Source organism: Rana temporaria, chromosome 4, assembly GCF_905171775.1.
Source record: "Rana temporaria chromosome 4, aRanTem1.1, whole genome shotgun sequence".
Taxonomy (NCBI): domain Eukaryota; kingdom Metazoa; phylum Chordata; class Amphibia; order Anura; family Ranidae; genus Rana; species Rana temporaria.
The window spans coordinates 386,748,397-386,764,194 of NC_053492.1; positions in this window are offsets into that span (position 1 = coordinate 386,748,397).

Here is a 15,798-nt window from a genome sequence, read left to right on the forward strand (position 1 = left end):
TTTGATGTGGCACAGTAGTGGCAATTAATAGGCACACTGGAAGCATTTGATGGGGCACAGTAGCAACAATTGATGGGCACACTGATAACATTTGATGGGGCACAGTAGTGGCAATTGATGGGCACAGTAGCGGCAATTGATTGGCACACTGGCAGCATTTGATGGGGCACACTGGCAGCATTTGATGGGGCACAGTAGCGGCAATTAATGGGCACAATGGCAGCATTTGATGGGTTCAGTGTCAGCAATTGATGGGTACAGTAGCTGTGTTTGATGGCACAGTGGCGTCAATTTATGGGTACAGTGGCTGCGTTTGATGGTACAGTAGCTGCGTTTGGCACAGTAGTTGCGTTTGATGGGCACAGTGGCTGCAATTGATGTGGGTTTTTTTTCCGTTTGTTTGCGCCCCCCCCAAAGATTTTGAGCACCATCCGCCACTGGAACTTATTATTTAAAGTTGAACTCTAGGAATTGTCTGCATTGCATACTTACATTGGCCTAGGTTGGCACAATGAAATTATGCCTTTATCATACCTGATGGACTGCTGGGGAAGTTCAAAATCACTGTAGTAGCCAGAGCTATTACAGTAATGGTTGCAATCTCCAGGGTCCTGCATTGGCTGTGTGTGAGTGACTTCACCTCTGAAAAATTACCAGAGGGGTTGGCTCCCTCAGTACTGCTACCATTTATGAAGCACCCTTTTTAAGGGAATATGTAAGCATGCAATAAATATTAACCTGGAGTTCAGCTTTAAAGTAGATCCAAAGCTCATTCCTAGCACTGACGTCATCACTTTAGTTTTGGTTCCTCAGAGGACCTCGCCAGTGGGCAGCCAACAGGAAATGTCCACATCATGCAGGCAGTGATGTTGACAACTGAAGGACCCACCTCTTGCACATGGAAGAAGAGAGCAAATTCAGGACTGGGAGATCACTTGACCACAGATTTAGGTGACTAAAAGGACCATTTTTAGTTGTTTAATGCCAGTGATTAGTTAGAGGGGGATGGGGAATGTTGGGGGGCTGCCTGGAGAGTAGTATTTAAGCGATCAAAGCAAAAGCTTATAATAACTAAAAGATGTCAGTTTTTTTTATGTATGTCAAAATGTATAGAAGAGAGCACCTCTGTAGCAGCAACATTGTATTTCTGCATATAGTCTTGGGACGGTGGCTATTACCAGGCCAGCATGCACTTCTATGTTCTGCCAGCTGACAGAAACCTGGCAAAGCTTGTTTGTAAATCTGAGGTTGAATGTTTAGCACTAGCAAGGATTTACAGCACAATCTGGCCCTCATTTCCTTTGGCTGGAAAGTTTCAGGCAGCTATGTTTTGTACATAGCAGGAGACTTATGAGAAAGGAGGTTGAGATATGCGCGGGCTTAGAAAGAAAGTGTGCCTGTCATGTTGTGTTTTGGAACGTGCAGGTGCTGCAAGTAAACAGAAACACACAATCAGCTGTCTAGACAGAAAACACATGAATGTCTGAGCTGTTCAAGGCAGCGCTGCTGTGACTTCAATTTCCCCCTGTAATCTCTTACACGATCTTTGGGCTGCTACAGTATTTATACCGGGGCTAAAATAAAAGACAAAGAACTGGCTGGACGGGTATGGTGTCAGATGTATTGTCAGTAGGCTTTTAGCTCTGGGCGTACACATAGGAAAATTGAAATTACTAATCTTCTTGCGCAAACATTAACATGATTCATTTTTGTTTGCAGAAGAGAAGGGAACAGAGATTAGACCTTGTTATTTTTTAAGAGTAACTGTTAAATATAGCTTCTTTATTGTTTGAATTCAGTGCAAATAGTGGTGGCATCCCAAAAAATAAAATGTTATCATACGTAAACCGCTAAACAATTTAATGCAGTAAAGCTTTCCATATACATAAAGACCAGTCTGAAGGGCTTTGCCACAAGTGACCTGATCTTTGAGGCCTCGTACACACGGACGGACTGTCCGATGAAAACGGTCCGCCGGACCGTTTTCATCGGACATGTCCGCTGCCGGATTTTGGTCTGATGGTTGTACACACCATCAAACCAAAATCCCCGCTGACAGGATACACGGTGACGTGGCCGCGCCGTCGCCGCGACGATGACGCGGCGACGTGCGCGGCCCTGGAAGGTCAATGCTTCCACGCATGCGTCGAATCACTTTGACGCATGCGAGGGCTTTAGGCCGAGCGGACATGTCCAGTGAGTCTGTACAGACGACCGAACATGTCCGCTGAAACTGGTCTGCCGACCAGTTTCAGTAGACATGTTCGGTCGTGTGTACGGGGCCTAAAAGATAAGGCCATAGATAAAGCTATAGTCCCCCATCCCCAGTACAAACAAAACTGTCCACAAAATCTTTTTTTTTTTTGGGGGGGGGGGGGGGGTTCACATTATTCGGTCCATCCCACAGCCTGGCTGCTATTCCTGCCTAGGTGAGAATGACTTCTCCTCCTCTCTAAAGCAGTGTTGCCAACCGACCAGATTGAAATTTACTGACAGGACACCCAAAATTTACTGGCACAGGCAAGTTTTTACTGCCATTTCCAAAAGTTACAAAAGTACAGTTTTAAATGCAAATTTCAGTATTTAAGGTACAAATGAGTACAATATGTAATTAGCAATGTGATTTAAGATGGATATCAAGGCAAAAAAATAATAAAAAATCTTATTTTATATAGTATGTAAGTAGCTCAGGGACAGGACTCGGGAGAGCAAGAAGTTAGAATGGGCGGCACACACACATGAAATTGACTCTCATTGTGACACTGACAGCAGTGTGCAGCAACACAGATGATGATGATACCTCACTGACATGTCCCCTCCTAAGTCACAGTGACAGTCTAGCTCAGTGTTTCTCAACTCCAGTCCTCAAGGCGCCCCAACAGGTCATGTTTTCAGGATTTCCCTCAGATGAAACAGCTGTGGTAATTACTAAGGCAGTGAAAATGATCAAATCAACTGTGCAAAATAATGGTAAGTCTGAAAACATGACCTGTTGGGGCGCCTTGAGGACTGGAGTTGAAAAACACTGGTCTAGCTCCATGCCAGGTAGCTCTTTCAGTCCAAACAGCACTGACAGGCCCGCTCCCAGCTTGCCTTGTTCCCACTCCGCAGACCAGCACACAAGGCTCCAGCCGCCCCCTTGCACAACATCAATCACATGACATGCTCAGGCACCTCCTCCGCCAGACCCACCCCCCCAACGCCAGCGCCAGTGCCACCCGAACACACTGTATCAGGCACTTAGATCGTCACTGCCATTATTTTTACTGGTAACCTTTTCCTGTCACTGACATTTATTGTCATTTTTTTACTGTCTGACGATTGGCAACACTGCTCTGAAGCCTCCTAGGACATAGAAACCAGTGCCATAAGCCAAAGAATATATCACCAGCATACCACAGATCTTTGAAATATTGTCTGAACGTTTATTCGGGTGATCACTTCACAGTAGTAAAGTGCATTGTTTCGGGGCCACGCAGGACCCCATCATCAGGCATGTGTCACATGCTGGTGTGCTGGCAATATATACCTTAGGAAGATATATATATAAGAAACAAAGATGGTAGCACAGGACCCAGCCTGCGGTAGCGGCATAGCGAATAATAGCAGGACAACACTGACTTCACTGGGGGTGAGTATGTGAATTGTGGTGAGCACTAGTGAAAAAGGTAAGAGGGGGAAAAAAACATATGGGAGTGAAGTTTCTCTTTGACTTGATGGACATCAGAATGAATTTTGGCTGATTTATTGTGTACTGTCAGCTTTGTTCCCTTAAGCTGGTCATAGATAGATGGAAGTTTGTCAGTTTCCTGCTGAACAGGGGCTGAATTATAATCCGTCTATGGCTATTACCATTAATGAGAAGTCGATCTTAATGATCAACTTCTCCTGAATGATCTTGTTGCAGCTCTGATCAGTGTTTTCTGACAGCGGAGGAATCCCTGCTGTCAGAATACAATAACACATGGTGGAGGATTCCTCTATACACCTCTCTTGAGTGAATTGGAAAATATGTTCAGGTTTTTTTTCAATCAGACCAGCGCCATGTACTGTATGCGCAGCTTTAATCTAAACTTTCACAACTCTTATGTTTCCTTGTATGTCTTTGGGCCCAGGACTAAGGATGAGCCGAACACCCCCCTGTGCAAAAAAAAGTTTTAAAAACTGACGTTTTTTCAGGAGCAGTGAATTTAATAATGCTAAAAGTGAAACAATAAAAGTGTAATATTACTTTAAATTTCGTACCTGGGGGGGGTGTAAAGTCAGCATGTGAAAAAGAGCATGTTTCCCGTACATAGAACTGTCCCTGCACAAAGTGTCATTTCTGAAAGAAAAAAGGCATTTAAAACTGGCTTTGCGGCTCTAATGAATTGTCGGCTCTGGCAATTACAGAGATGATTCATTCATAAAAATAAAAATAAAAAAGCTGGGGGTCCCCCCAAATTCCATTAACAGGCCCTTCAGGTCTGATATGGATATTAAGGGGAACCCTGCCGTCAATTAAAAAAAAAAATGACGTGGGGTTCCCCCCAAATATCCTTACCAGACCCTTCAGGTCTGGTGTGGATTTTAAGGGGAACTCCACCCCAAATTTAAAAAAAATGGCGTGGAGTTCCCCCAAAAATCCACATCAGACCTTTATCCGAGCATGTTAACCTGGCCGGCCACAGAAAAGAGGGGGGGACAGAGTGCGGCCCCCCCTCTCCTGAACCGCACCAGGCTACATGCCCTCAACATGGGGAGGATGTCCCCATGTTGATGGGGACAAGGGCCTTATCCCCACAACCCTTGCCCGGTGGTTGTGGGGGTCTGCGGGCAGGGGGCTTATCAGAATCTGGAAGACCCCTTTAACAAAGGGGACCCCCAGATCCTGCCCCCCCCCTATGTGAATTGGTAATGGGGTACACTGTACCTCTACCATTTCACAAAGGAAGTGTAAATAGTTAAAAAAAAACACGCAGACACCGTAGAAAAAAATCCTTTATTAATAATGCCAAAGGAAGACTTAACCAAACTTAACCAAACTTAACCCGCATCTTTGTACAGGAACACAGCCCCAGCCTTCCTCTTGCCCATAGGCTTCCTCTTGCCCATATATTGGTGACATCTCAACCAAAGTAAAATGACTGGATTTTTACAGTTCAGTTCTATAATACTAAGTGTGCCAAAGCAGTACACAATATGACCAGAAATCTTATGCCGCGTACACACCATCACTTTTTGTGATGAAAAAAAACGACATTTTTAAAAACGTCATTTAAAATGACCGTGTGTGGGGAAAACGTTGTTTTATGTCTTCTGAAAAACAAAAAAAAAAAAATTCGAGCATGCTTCAATTTTTTGTGTCGTTTTTCAAAACATTGTTTTTTGTGTCACAAAAAAATCGCTGTGTGTAGCTAAAACGACGTTTAAAACTACGTTTTTAAACCCGCGCATGCTCAGAAGCAAGTTATGAAGCGAGCTTCAATGGAAAAGAGTGCTGAACGTAACCTCGCTTTTCTAGAGCATTTTGAAAAAACGATTGTGTGTAGGCAACGTCGTTTTTGAAAATGAAGTTTCAAAAACGTCGTTTTTTTACTTCACAAAAAAATGTCGTCTGTACGCGGCATGATGCTTAAAACTCCACATCAAACTCCACCAACCAACTACCCAACCCCATCCCCACCATTCTCAGACTGATGGAATTGTAAAGGATTCCATGGAATGTCACATACCAAGTCCAGGGAAAACGTGTCGGCATCAGTGCCCTATGTACAGGTCATTAACAGATACCACATGCAGCTATCTATGCCATGAAGAATCTTCTGCTGACAGCTCTCCATTCAGCACATTCCCATATAACTTTAGCTACACCAGTGGCTGACTTGCTACTGTTGAGGTATTGTGCAATCCATTTAATCTCAGACTTATTACTTTTTAGGTGGTTTACATTTTTGTAGGTAATATAACTTTACAGATGTTTCTCCTGTATCTAAAACATTACTTTCCAACTTGTAACTGCCTTTGCTGGTTGTCTATGTAGACACTCATGGGGGGAGATTCAGATGGAGATACGACGGCGTATCTCCTGATACGCTGTCGTATCTCTGAGATCCGACGGTTGGATCTATGCGACTGATTCATAAGAATCAGTTACGCATAGATCTCCCTTAGATCCGACAGGTGTAAGTGACTTACACCGTCGGATCTTAGGCTGCAATCTCCCGCCGGCCATTAGGTGGCGCTTCCATTTGTATACGCGACGAATATGCAAATGAGGAGATCCGCCGATTCAGAAACGAACGCCCGCCCGTTGCTTTTTTTTTACGCCGTTTGCGTTCGGCTTTTTCCGGCGGATAGTTACCCCTGCTATATGCGGCGTATCCAATGTTAAGTATGGCCGTCGTTCCCGCGCCGAGTTTTGAATTTTTACGTCGTTTGCGTAAGTCGGTCACGAATACGGATGGACGTAATTTACTTTCACGCCGAAACCAATGACGTCCTAGCGACGTCATTGGGAGCAATGCACGCCGGGAAAATTCGCGGACGGCACATTTAAATACTACACTCCCCCTAGCCGCGGAATTTGAATTCTGCTGGGGGATTTACGATCCGCCGGCGCAAGTTTCGAGGTAAGTGCTTTCTGAATACTGCACTAGCCTCTCAAATTTTCGCCGGCGGATCGTAAATCAGATAGATTACGCAGATCTAAAGATCCACTAATCTATCTGAATCTAGCCCAAGGTATCTAAAGTTTTTTAAAGTAATTTTTTTAACCACTTGACAACTGGGCACTTAAACACCCTTAATAACCAGACCAATTTTCAGCTTTCGGTGCTCTCACATTTTGAATGACAATAACTCAGTCATACAACACTGTAACCAAATGAAATTTTTGTCCTTTTTTTCCCACAAATAGAGCTTTCTTTTGGTGGTATTTGATCACCTCTGCGGTTTTTATTTTTTCCGCTAATAATGAAAAAAGAACGAAAATTTTGTAAAAAAATGATTTTTTTTTCATTTCTATTATAAAATTTTGCAAAAAATGAATTTTTCTTCATAAATTTGGCCTAAAATGTATACTGCTACATATCTTTGGTAAAAAAAAAAAAAAAATTTGGATATTATTTAGTCTGGGTGAAAGTTATAGGGTCTACAAGCTATGGTACCAATTACTGAAAATTGATCAATTTGATCACACCCGATGTACTGACAGCCTCTCTCATTTCTTGAGACCCTAACATGCCAGAAAAGTACAAATACCCCCCAAATGACCCCTTTTTGGAAAGAAGACATTCCAAGGTATTTAGAAAGAGGCATGGTGAGTTTTTAGAAGTTGTAATTTTTTCCCACAATTCTTTGCAAAATCAAGATTTTTTTTTTTTTTTTTTTTTTCACAAAATGTTCATATTCGCCGGTTATTTCTCACACACAGCATATGCATAACACTAATTACACCCCAAAACACATTCTGCTATTCCTCCCGAGTATGCCGATACCAAATGTGTGAGACTTTTACACAGCGTGGCCACATACAGAGGCCCAACATGCAGGGAGCACCATCAGGCGTTCTGGAGCACCCAGACCAATTCTGACATTTCTCTCCTACATGGAAAAATCATCATTTATTTGCTAGAAAATTGCATAGAACCCCAAAACATTATATATGCTTTTTTAGCAAAAACCCTAGAGAATACAATGGCGGTCGTTGCAACTTTTTATCGCGCACGTTATTTTCGCAGCAATTGTTCGAATGCGTTTTTTTGGAAATAAAACGGTTTTGTGCTTTTAAAAAAAACAAAAACATTAAAGTTAGCCCAATGTTTTTGCATAATATGAAAGATGAAGTTACGCCGAGTCAATAGATACCCAACATGTCACCCTTCAATATTGCACACGCTTGTGGAATGGCGCCAAACTTCGCTACTTAAAAATCCCCATAGGCGACGCTTTAAATATTTTTACTGGTTACATCTTTTTAGTTGGAGAAGAGCTCTAGGGCCAAAAGTATTGCTCTTGCTCCAACGTTCGCAGCGATACCTCACATGTGTGGTTTGAACACCGTTTTCATATGTGGGCGGGACTTACGTGTGCGGTCGCTTCTGTATACGAGCACGCAGGAACAGGGGCGCTTTAAAAAAAAAAAATATTTTTATTGTTCATTTCACTTTATTTATTTTAGTTTGATACGTTTTTTCCCCAAAAATAAATGTTTTGATCACTTTTATTCCTATTACAAGGAATGTAAACATCCCTTGTAATAGGAATATAGCATGACAGGTCCTCTTTACAGTGAGATGTGGGGTCAATAAGACCCCACATCTCACCTCTAGGCTGGGAAGCCTGAAAAAAAATTAAAAAAAATAAAACGATCCTGGTTTCGATCGTAGCGGTGAGTCAGAAGAGGCACCAGAGGGAGAAGGGAGGGGAGACGTCCCCTTTCGCCTCCCGTAAGAACGATCAAGAGGCGGAACAGCCGACATGATTGTTCTTACGGTGTAGGGAATCGCCGGCTGAAAAAAATGATATCTGAATGATGTCTGTAGCTGCAGGCATCATTTAGATATCCCTGCACAAAGTCAAGGACGTCATGACGGCCGGCGGGCGGGAAGTGGTTAAAACGCATTTTTTTCCCAGAGTATTTTCTGGGTACTGCAGAGTATTAGCCGGGGTATTGCAGAGTATTGGTGTTGGGGAATTGCAGAGTATTGGTGTTGGGGTATTGCAGAGTATTGGTGTTGGGGTATTGCAGAGTATTGGTGTTGGGGTATTGCAGAGTATTGGTGTTGGGGTATTGCAGAGTATTGGTGTTGGGGAATTGCCGAGTATTGGTGCGGGGGTATTGCCGAGTATTGGTGCGGGGGTATTGCAGAGTATTGGTGCGGGGGTATTGCAGAGTATTGGTGCGGGGGTATTGCAGAGTATTGGTGCGGGGGTATTGCAGAGTATTGGTGTTGGGGTATTGCAGAGTATTGGTGCGGGGGTATTGCAGAGTATTGGTGCGGGGGTATTGCAGAGTATTGGTGCGGGGGTATTGCAGAGTATTGGTGCGGGGGTATTGCAGAGTATTGGTGCGGGGGTATTGCAGAGTATTGGTGCGGGGGTATTGCAGAGTAATTGCGCAGAGTAATTGTGCAGGGGTATTGCAGAGTATTGCCGGGGAGCAATGCAGAGTATTGCCGGGGAGCAATGCAGAGTATTGCCGGGGAGCAATGCAGAGTATTGCCGGGGAGCAATGCAGAGTATTGCCGGGGAGCAATGCAGAGTATTGCCGGGGAGCAATGCAGAGTATTGCCGGGGAGCAATGCAGAGTATTGCGCAGGGGGTATGCAGAGTATTGCACAGGGGGTATGCAGAGTATTGCGCAGGGGGGTATGCAGAGTATTGCGCAGGGGGGTATGCAGAGTATTGCGCAGGGGGTGGTATGCAGAGTATTTCGCAGGGGGGTATGCAGAGTATTTCGCAGGGGGGTATGCAGAGTATTTCGCAGGGGGGTATGCAGAGTATTTCGCAGGGGGGTATGCAGAGTATTGCGAAGGGGGGTATGCAGAGTATTGCGCAGGGGAGGTATGCAGAGTATTGCGCAGGGGGGGTATGCAGAGTATTTCGCAGGTGGGGGGTATGCAGAGTATTTCGCAGGTGGGGGGTATGCAGAGTATTTCGTAGGGGGGGTATGCAGAGTATTGCGCAGGGGGATATGCAGAGTATTGCGCAGGGGGGGTATGCAGAGTATTGCGCAGGGGGGGTATGCAGAGTATTGCGCAGGGGGGTATGCAGAGTATTGCGCAGGGGGGTATGCAGAGTATTGCGCAGGGGGGTATGCAGAGTATTGCCGGGGGTATGCAGAGTATTGTAGGGGGGGTATTGCAGAGTGTATTGCACAGTATTGCAGAGTATTGTAGGGGGTATGCAGAGTATTGCAGAGTATTGTAGGGGGTATGCAGAGTATTGCAGAGTATTGTAGGGGGTATGCAGAGTATTGCAGAGTATTGTAGGGGGTATGCAGAGTATTGCAGAGTATTGTAGGGGGTATGCAGAGTATTGTAGGGGGTATGCAGAGTATTGTAGGGGGTATGCAGAGTATTGCAGAGTATTGTAAGGGGGGGTATTGCAGGGGGTTTCAGGGATGGCTGAGCAGGGATGGATGGATCTGTGACTGCAATAGTCACAGATCCATCCACAGCGCTGCTGACACCCGCGCTCCCCCCTCTCACACTGTACCGCTCGGTACAGAGAGAGGAGGGAGGAACCGGCGTCATCAAAAGACGCCGGTTTGTTTACATGTGATCGCTCCGTCATTGGACGGAGCGATCACATGGTAAACGGCCGCTATCAGCGGCCGTTTACCGCGATTCGTGATCGGCCGGGTCCTCTGGACCCGGCGGTCACGGATGTTCCCGTGTGCGCGTCCCAGGGGACGCGCGGGAGACGGACTCTGGGAGGACGTACATTGACGCCCTCCTAGAGTTAACCACCCGCCCTGTAGACGTATATTGTCTATAGGGCGGTTACCAAGTGGTTAAATATCCACCCTCCACTCTACTGACCAGACTGATACCTTAAAGTGGAAGTTCAGGCAAAACCTAAGTAACACTAAACCTGCTCTCTGACACATTTTAAACCTAATTTTTTCTAACCTTGTAAAGCAAAAAATTGCTATACTTGCCTATTCTGCAGCCAATCCGGTTTGATCCCAGATTTAGCTGTCAGAAGCAGCTTCTGTTTGAAGCGGATGCAGGAGAGGAAGCACACAATGGAATCCCTATATATACTAAGTCTATGGGTGACATCACTTCCCAGGCATTTCCCAGCCGTTGTCAGTCTTCTCCTGCACATTTTTTTTGCCGCTGGAAACCCGGGCCGAATTGGCTGCAGAATAGATAAGTACAGCAATTTTTGCTTTGCAGGATAGGTTAGATTTAGAATGTGGCAGAGAGCAGGTTTAGAGTTAGTTAGTTTTCGCCTAGACTTACATTAGTGCCAGTTCACACTAGTGCGATGCGAATTCAGTGCGGGTTTCCGCATCGCACAGTGGTTCACACTGAGATCTGCAAAACCTCTGCGGGTGTTAATGTAAAGTTAATGACACCCCCAGATTGGTCAGCAAATTGGATTGCATAAGTGTGAACACCCATGCTATCCGATTCCAGTGAGGACCAAAAAAAGAGTCCTGCACCATTTTGGTGCCAATGTGATGCGATTTTAGCCATACGGTTTGTATGGCTGAAATCGCATCGCACACATGTGATCTGAACAGCAATGCGATGCAAATCACATGCGATGTCTGGCATCGCACTAGTGTGAACCGGGCCTAAAGGAAACCTGTACTGGGAGAAAAAGCCTATGATTGTTCACCTACTTCTAAAATGAGTGAATGAAACAGAACAAGTAGGCAGATCTGAAAAATCTGAGTATAGTCAGAATTCCTAATCTGTGTTATTTTTTGGGGGGTAAGCAATTTAGTAAGGCATGATGCCAGTGGGTTTGCATAACAGCCAGAACATTTTGCCAGAGGATAATTCAGCAATGGCAGCCTCCACACTTTCTTAGTATATTATACTTTTAAAGGGGTTGTAAAGGTTTGTTTTTATTTTCTAAATAGGTGTAACGCCACTGGCGTTATTCACTGTGAGACGAGCGCAGCTTTGTTTACTTCCTTCAGCTGCGCTCGTCTCTTGGCTAGCCCAGCGTCACTTCCGGTGCGCCGCGCTTGCGTTCCACGCTGGAACGCGGAAGTGCGTCCAGCGTGGCTGGCTCTTTCCCGCGGTTCGCGGGCTATTTAAACCCACTACACTGACGGCAGGGTGTTCCGCTATTTTGTTGGACCCCTGCCGTCACCCAGGACCTGGAACTGACACCCCTGTGAACCTGCTACTCCAGCCATCAGGTCAACCTCTCCAGGAAGCAGCTCACCTTCTCCAGGAACCAGCTCACCCCCTCCAGGAATCAGCTGACCATCTCCAGGCTACAGCACTACAGGGATTACATCCCAACCTAAAACAACTGTCTACAGGGAGGATTCCTAACAGCCTGCGTCCAGGATTCCAGCATACACTTCCTTCATCTAAACCAGCAGTACCGCAAGTATCTCTAACTAAACATTCCAGTATAAGGCTATTGTATGCTGTTAGTTCATGGACTTTGCCTGTTACTCTACCTTAATTGTTTAGAGGAGATCTGCTAGAAGATACATGAGTAGAAGCTGTATGCTTAATTATTGGATTCTATACACTGATTGAAATCATAGACTTTTATATAGCACTATTGTAATTCTCGAGAGATATTACATAGTCTGGCACACATCTATATTGCAGTATAGAAGCTTATGAGTTAATAAGCTCTTTGATTATGTTGGTACTTCATTTGAGGTTGTGATGAGATAAAACCATTAACTCTTAAATATATATATATAGAGTGACTAATTGGTTTGTATTCTGAGAAACCTCTGCAGTTGAGATCCATTTAATCAAATTATATACATAAAGACAGGATCGTCACAATAGGTTCCTTTAAGCTAGTGCGTTGTTTGTTCACTTACCTTTTCCTTCGATTTCCCTTCTAAATGTTTTTTTCTTTGTCTGAATTTCTCACTTCCTGTTCCTCCTCGGTAAGCTTGCCCCCATCATCCGAGCCGTTCTGGCTGGGGGTTAGTCAGCGTGCTCGCCCCCTCCCTTGGGACTACATCCCTGCGGGGAGACGCTTCACAGAAAAAAACATTTAGAAGGGAAATTGAAGGAAAAGGTAAGTGAACCAACAATGCACTAGCTTAAAGGTACCTATTTAGAAAATATTTAAACTCCTTTAAATACATAAATGGCAAATATAGAAGGCAAATGGTGCTCCCTCTGGTGCTGACTGCATGATCAGCTGCCTAGAGGTTACCGTATATACTCGAGTATAAGCTGAGAAAATGCCCCCCTCGGCTTATACTCAAGTCACCTTTTTGTGCCTAATCTCCCGGACTTTGAGGACCCAGTACAGGCCGGCCGAAGGTCCCCTGGACCCCAAACACCTATAGCCCCACTCTTCCTCTACAAGTGTGCAACGTTTGCTGTCTGGGGGACCTACGGCCGGGGAGCACCGATTTTTCAAAGCCAGGCACCCCTTCTATATACCATGTTAAACGTAAGTCTAGTCATGGACACGGTGAGGCATGGGCACAGTGAGGCATGGGCACAGTGAGGCATGCACATGGACACAGTGAGGCACAGTGAGGCGTGCACATGGACACAGTGAGTCATGCAGATGGACAGCCTAGGCTTATATTCGAGTCAATACATTTTCCCATTTTTTTGTGCCTCGGGTCGGCTTATACTCGAGTATATACAGTATGGTAGTTATATGTTTCTGCTGCTCATTTTTTATTCTTCCCTTATTACAAATCACATAGTCAAATGCCAGTGCTTTAATCACATTACTTCTGGTGATGGTATACACTGTACAGATTTGTTGTAGCTTGAAGGTCAGTCAGTGGTGGCCCACGTGTTATGTTTTTTCTGAAAGCTGTATGGATTCTTTTTAAGAAACCAACTACTAGCACAAAAAGAGGCACAGAGAGGTCATTCATGGGCATGAAGTGTGAAAAACAACTTTATCTAAGCATTACATGTTCTCCATTATCTCTTCATGTGTCTTCTTCTCCAGCTATAGGCAGCTGCTGGCAGGTTTACACCAACTGGCATAGGAGTCTATATAAAGCTATGCCAAGTTTTCCAGGATATCTCCTTCCTGAACTTAGACATACAAGCATGGGCTTCATAAATAGTGCATAAATATGTATTTGACAGCTTTGCACGTGGAACAAATTACTTTTACCTTGAATTACTGTGCAGATGTTTTTCAAAACTCTATACAGTTATGCATTACATTTTACAAACCTAAATTCTTTATTTGTTAAATATCACAAAATACACCATTCAGGCTAGTGTATCTACATCCCAGCAGGATGTTTTTAAAGGAAGGAATGCAAATTGAATCAGATTTTGAAACGGTTTTTCAATGAATACATTAATTTCTACTTAGAGACACCTGCATTCAGAACTAAAGTAAAAACTGACAAACTGTGTTTAGAGGGACAATCATTTGCTAAGGTTCATGGTTCTCATCCACTATTTAATGGACTAATGGTTGTCAACAGAATGTCTGTTACTGGTCTAAAAATGCCCATTGTTTATTTAGCCTTGAATGTAATATTCATATCATTCCATAAGATACTTTAAAGTGGTTGTAAACCCACTTTGCAAAAAAAATGAAAAATAAAAAAAATCTAACACCTGCAAGACAAAGGCATAATGAGCTAGTATGCATAGCTATACTAAAAGCAGTGGCACGTACATACATTGCTTCAGTGTGCATGTGACGATTACATCAGCACATGCAAATACAGGGGATATCTCCTAAACCGTTCAGGTTTATGAGATATCCTGGGTAGCTACAGGTAAGCCTTATTATAGGCTTACCTGAAGCATAAAGTGTGTTGTAAGGGTTTACAACCACTTTAATGGCATTTAGCCTATAGTGGACCTACAGTTGTGCTCATAAGTTTACAGAATTTATGATTTATTGGCCATTTTTCAGAGAATATAAATGATAACAAAAACAAGTTGACACAAAGGGGTTTGAATGGCTATTAAAGATAACCATCCTCACCTGTGATCATGGGCGTCCGCTGAAATTTGTTCGGGGGGGGGGCTTCGGCAGCGGCAATACACAGTCACATTTAACCCTGTCTTCAACCGCTAGCTGGGGTTTAAACCCCCCCCCCCCTCTAGAGGCCGAATAGGATGGATGGTGTCAGTAGGGCAGTGGGCGGTGTTAGAAGAGCAGTGGACGGTGTCAGTAGTTTTTTATTTATTTTTTTACAAATTTATTTTTACATTTTTTAACAGTCTTGTTGGGGGGCTTTGGTGAAATATCAGGGGACTAAACAGACCCCTGATAGCTCACTTTTGAAAAATAGAAAGGGACTGAGTGTGAATTCTCCAGTTCCTTTCTCTGAGGCATAATAAACATAGTAAATTGGAACAAATATACTCTCTGTGTACCAAACTTTTCCTGATTCCCTCAATCTCTGTGACTGGTCCCCTGCAGCTTCTGTTAAAGTTGTGACAGGCTGTGGTAGCACTCCATCATCCTTATTGTACCATATAGGGTTAATGTTCCTGTATGGTATGCAATGATGCTGAGGCTTTGGGTTGAGGAGGAGAGCAGTGCAGCTGGCTTGAAGATGAAAACATAGAAGTACAAGTGGTAATTTCCCCCCAGCAGTGCAAGGGTGGACTTTTCCCTTTCCTGGAGGTGGGCTGTATTCTGTATGTCTCTTTATACTCATGACAATGTCAGGAATATACTGGAACTTTTCAGGTTCTACATAGAAAGTATTCCACTATATTAAAAATAATAATTTTTAATAAGATATGGTGTGTGTGTGGAATGCATCCATGTGGAGCCTGAAAAGTGCAGTCCACGCTGACTTCCAGGGGAGGGGAATTGACCTATGGAGCGGATGCCCATGCCTGTGATCTGTTTGTTTGTAATTAGTGTGTGTATATAAAAGGTCAATGAATTTCTGGACTCCTGACAGACCCTTGCATCTTTCATCCAGTGTTGCACTGATATTTCTGGATTCTGAGTCATGGGGGAAGCAAAACAATTGTCAATGGATCTGCGAGAAAATGTAGTTGAACTGTATAAAACAGGAAAGGGATATAAAAAGATATCCAAGGAATTGAGAATGCCAATCAGCAGTGTTCAAAATCTAATCAAGAAGTGGAAAATGAGGGGTTCTGTTGAAACCAAACGGTCAGGTAGATCAACTAA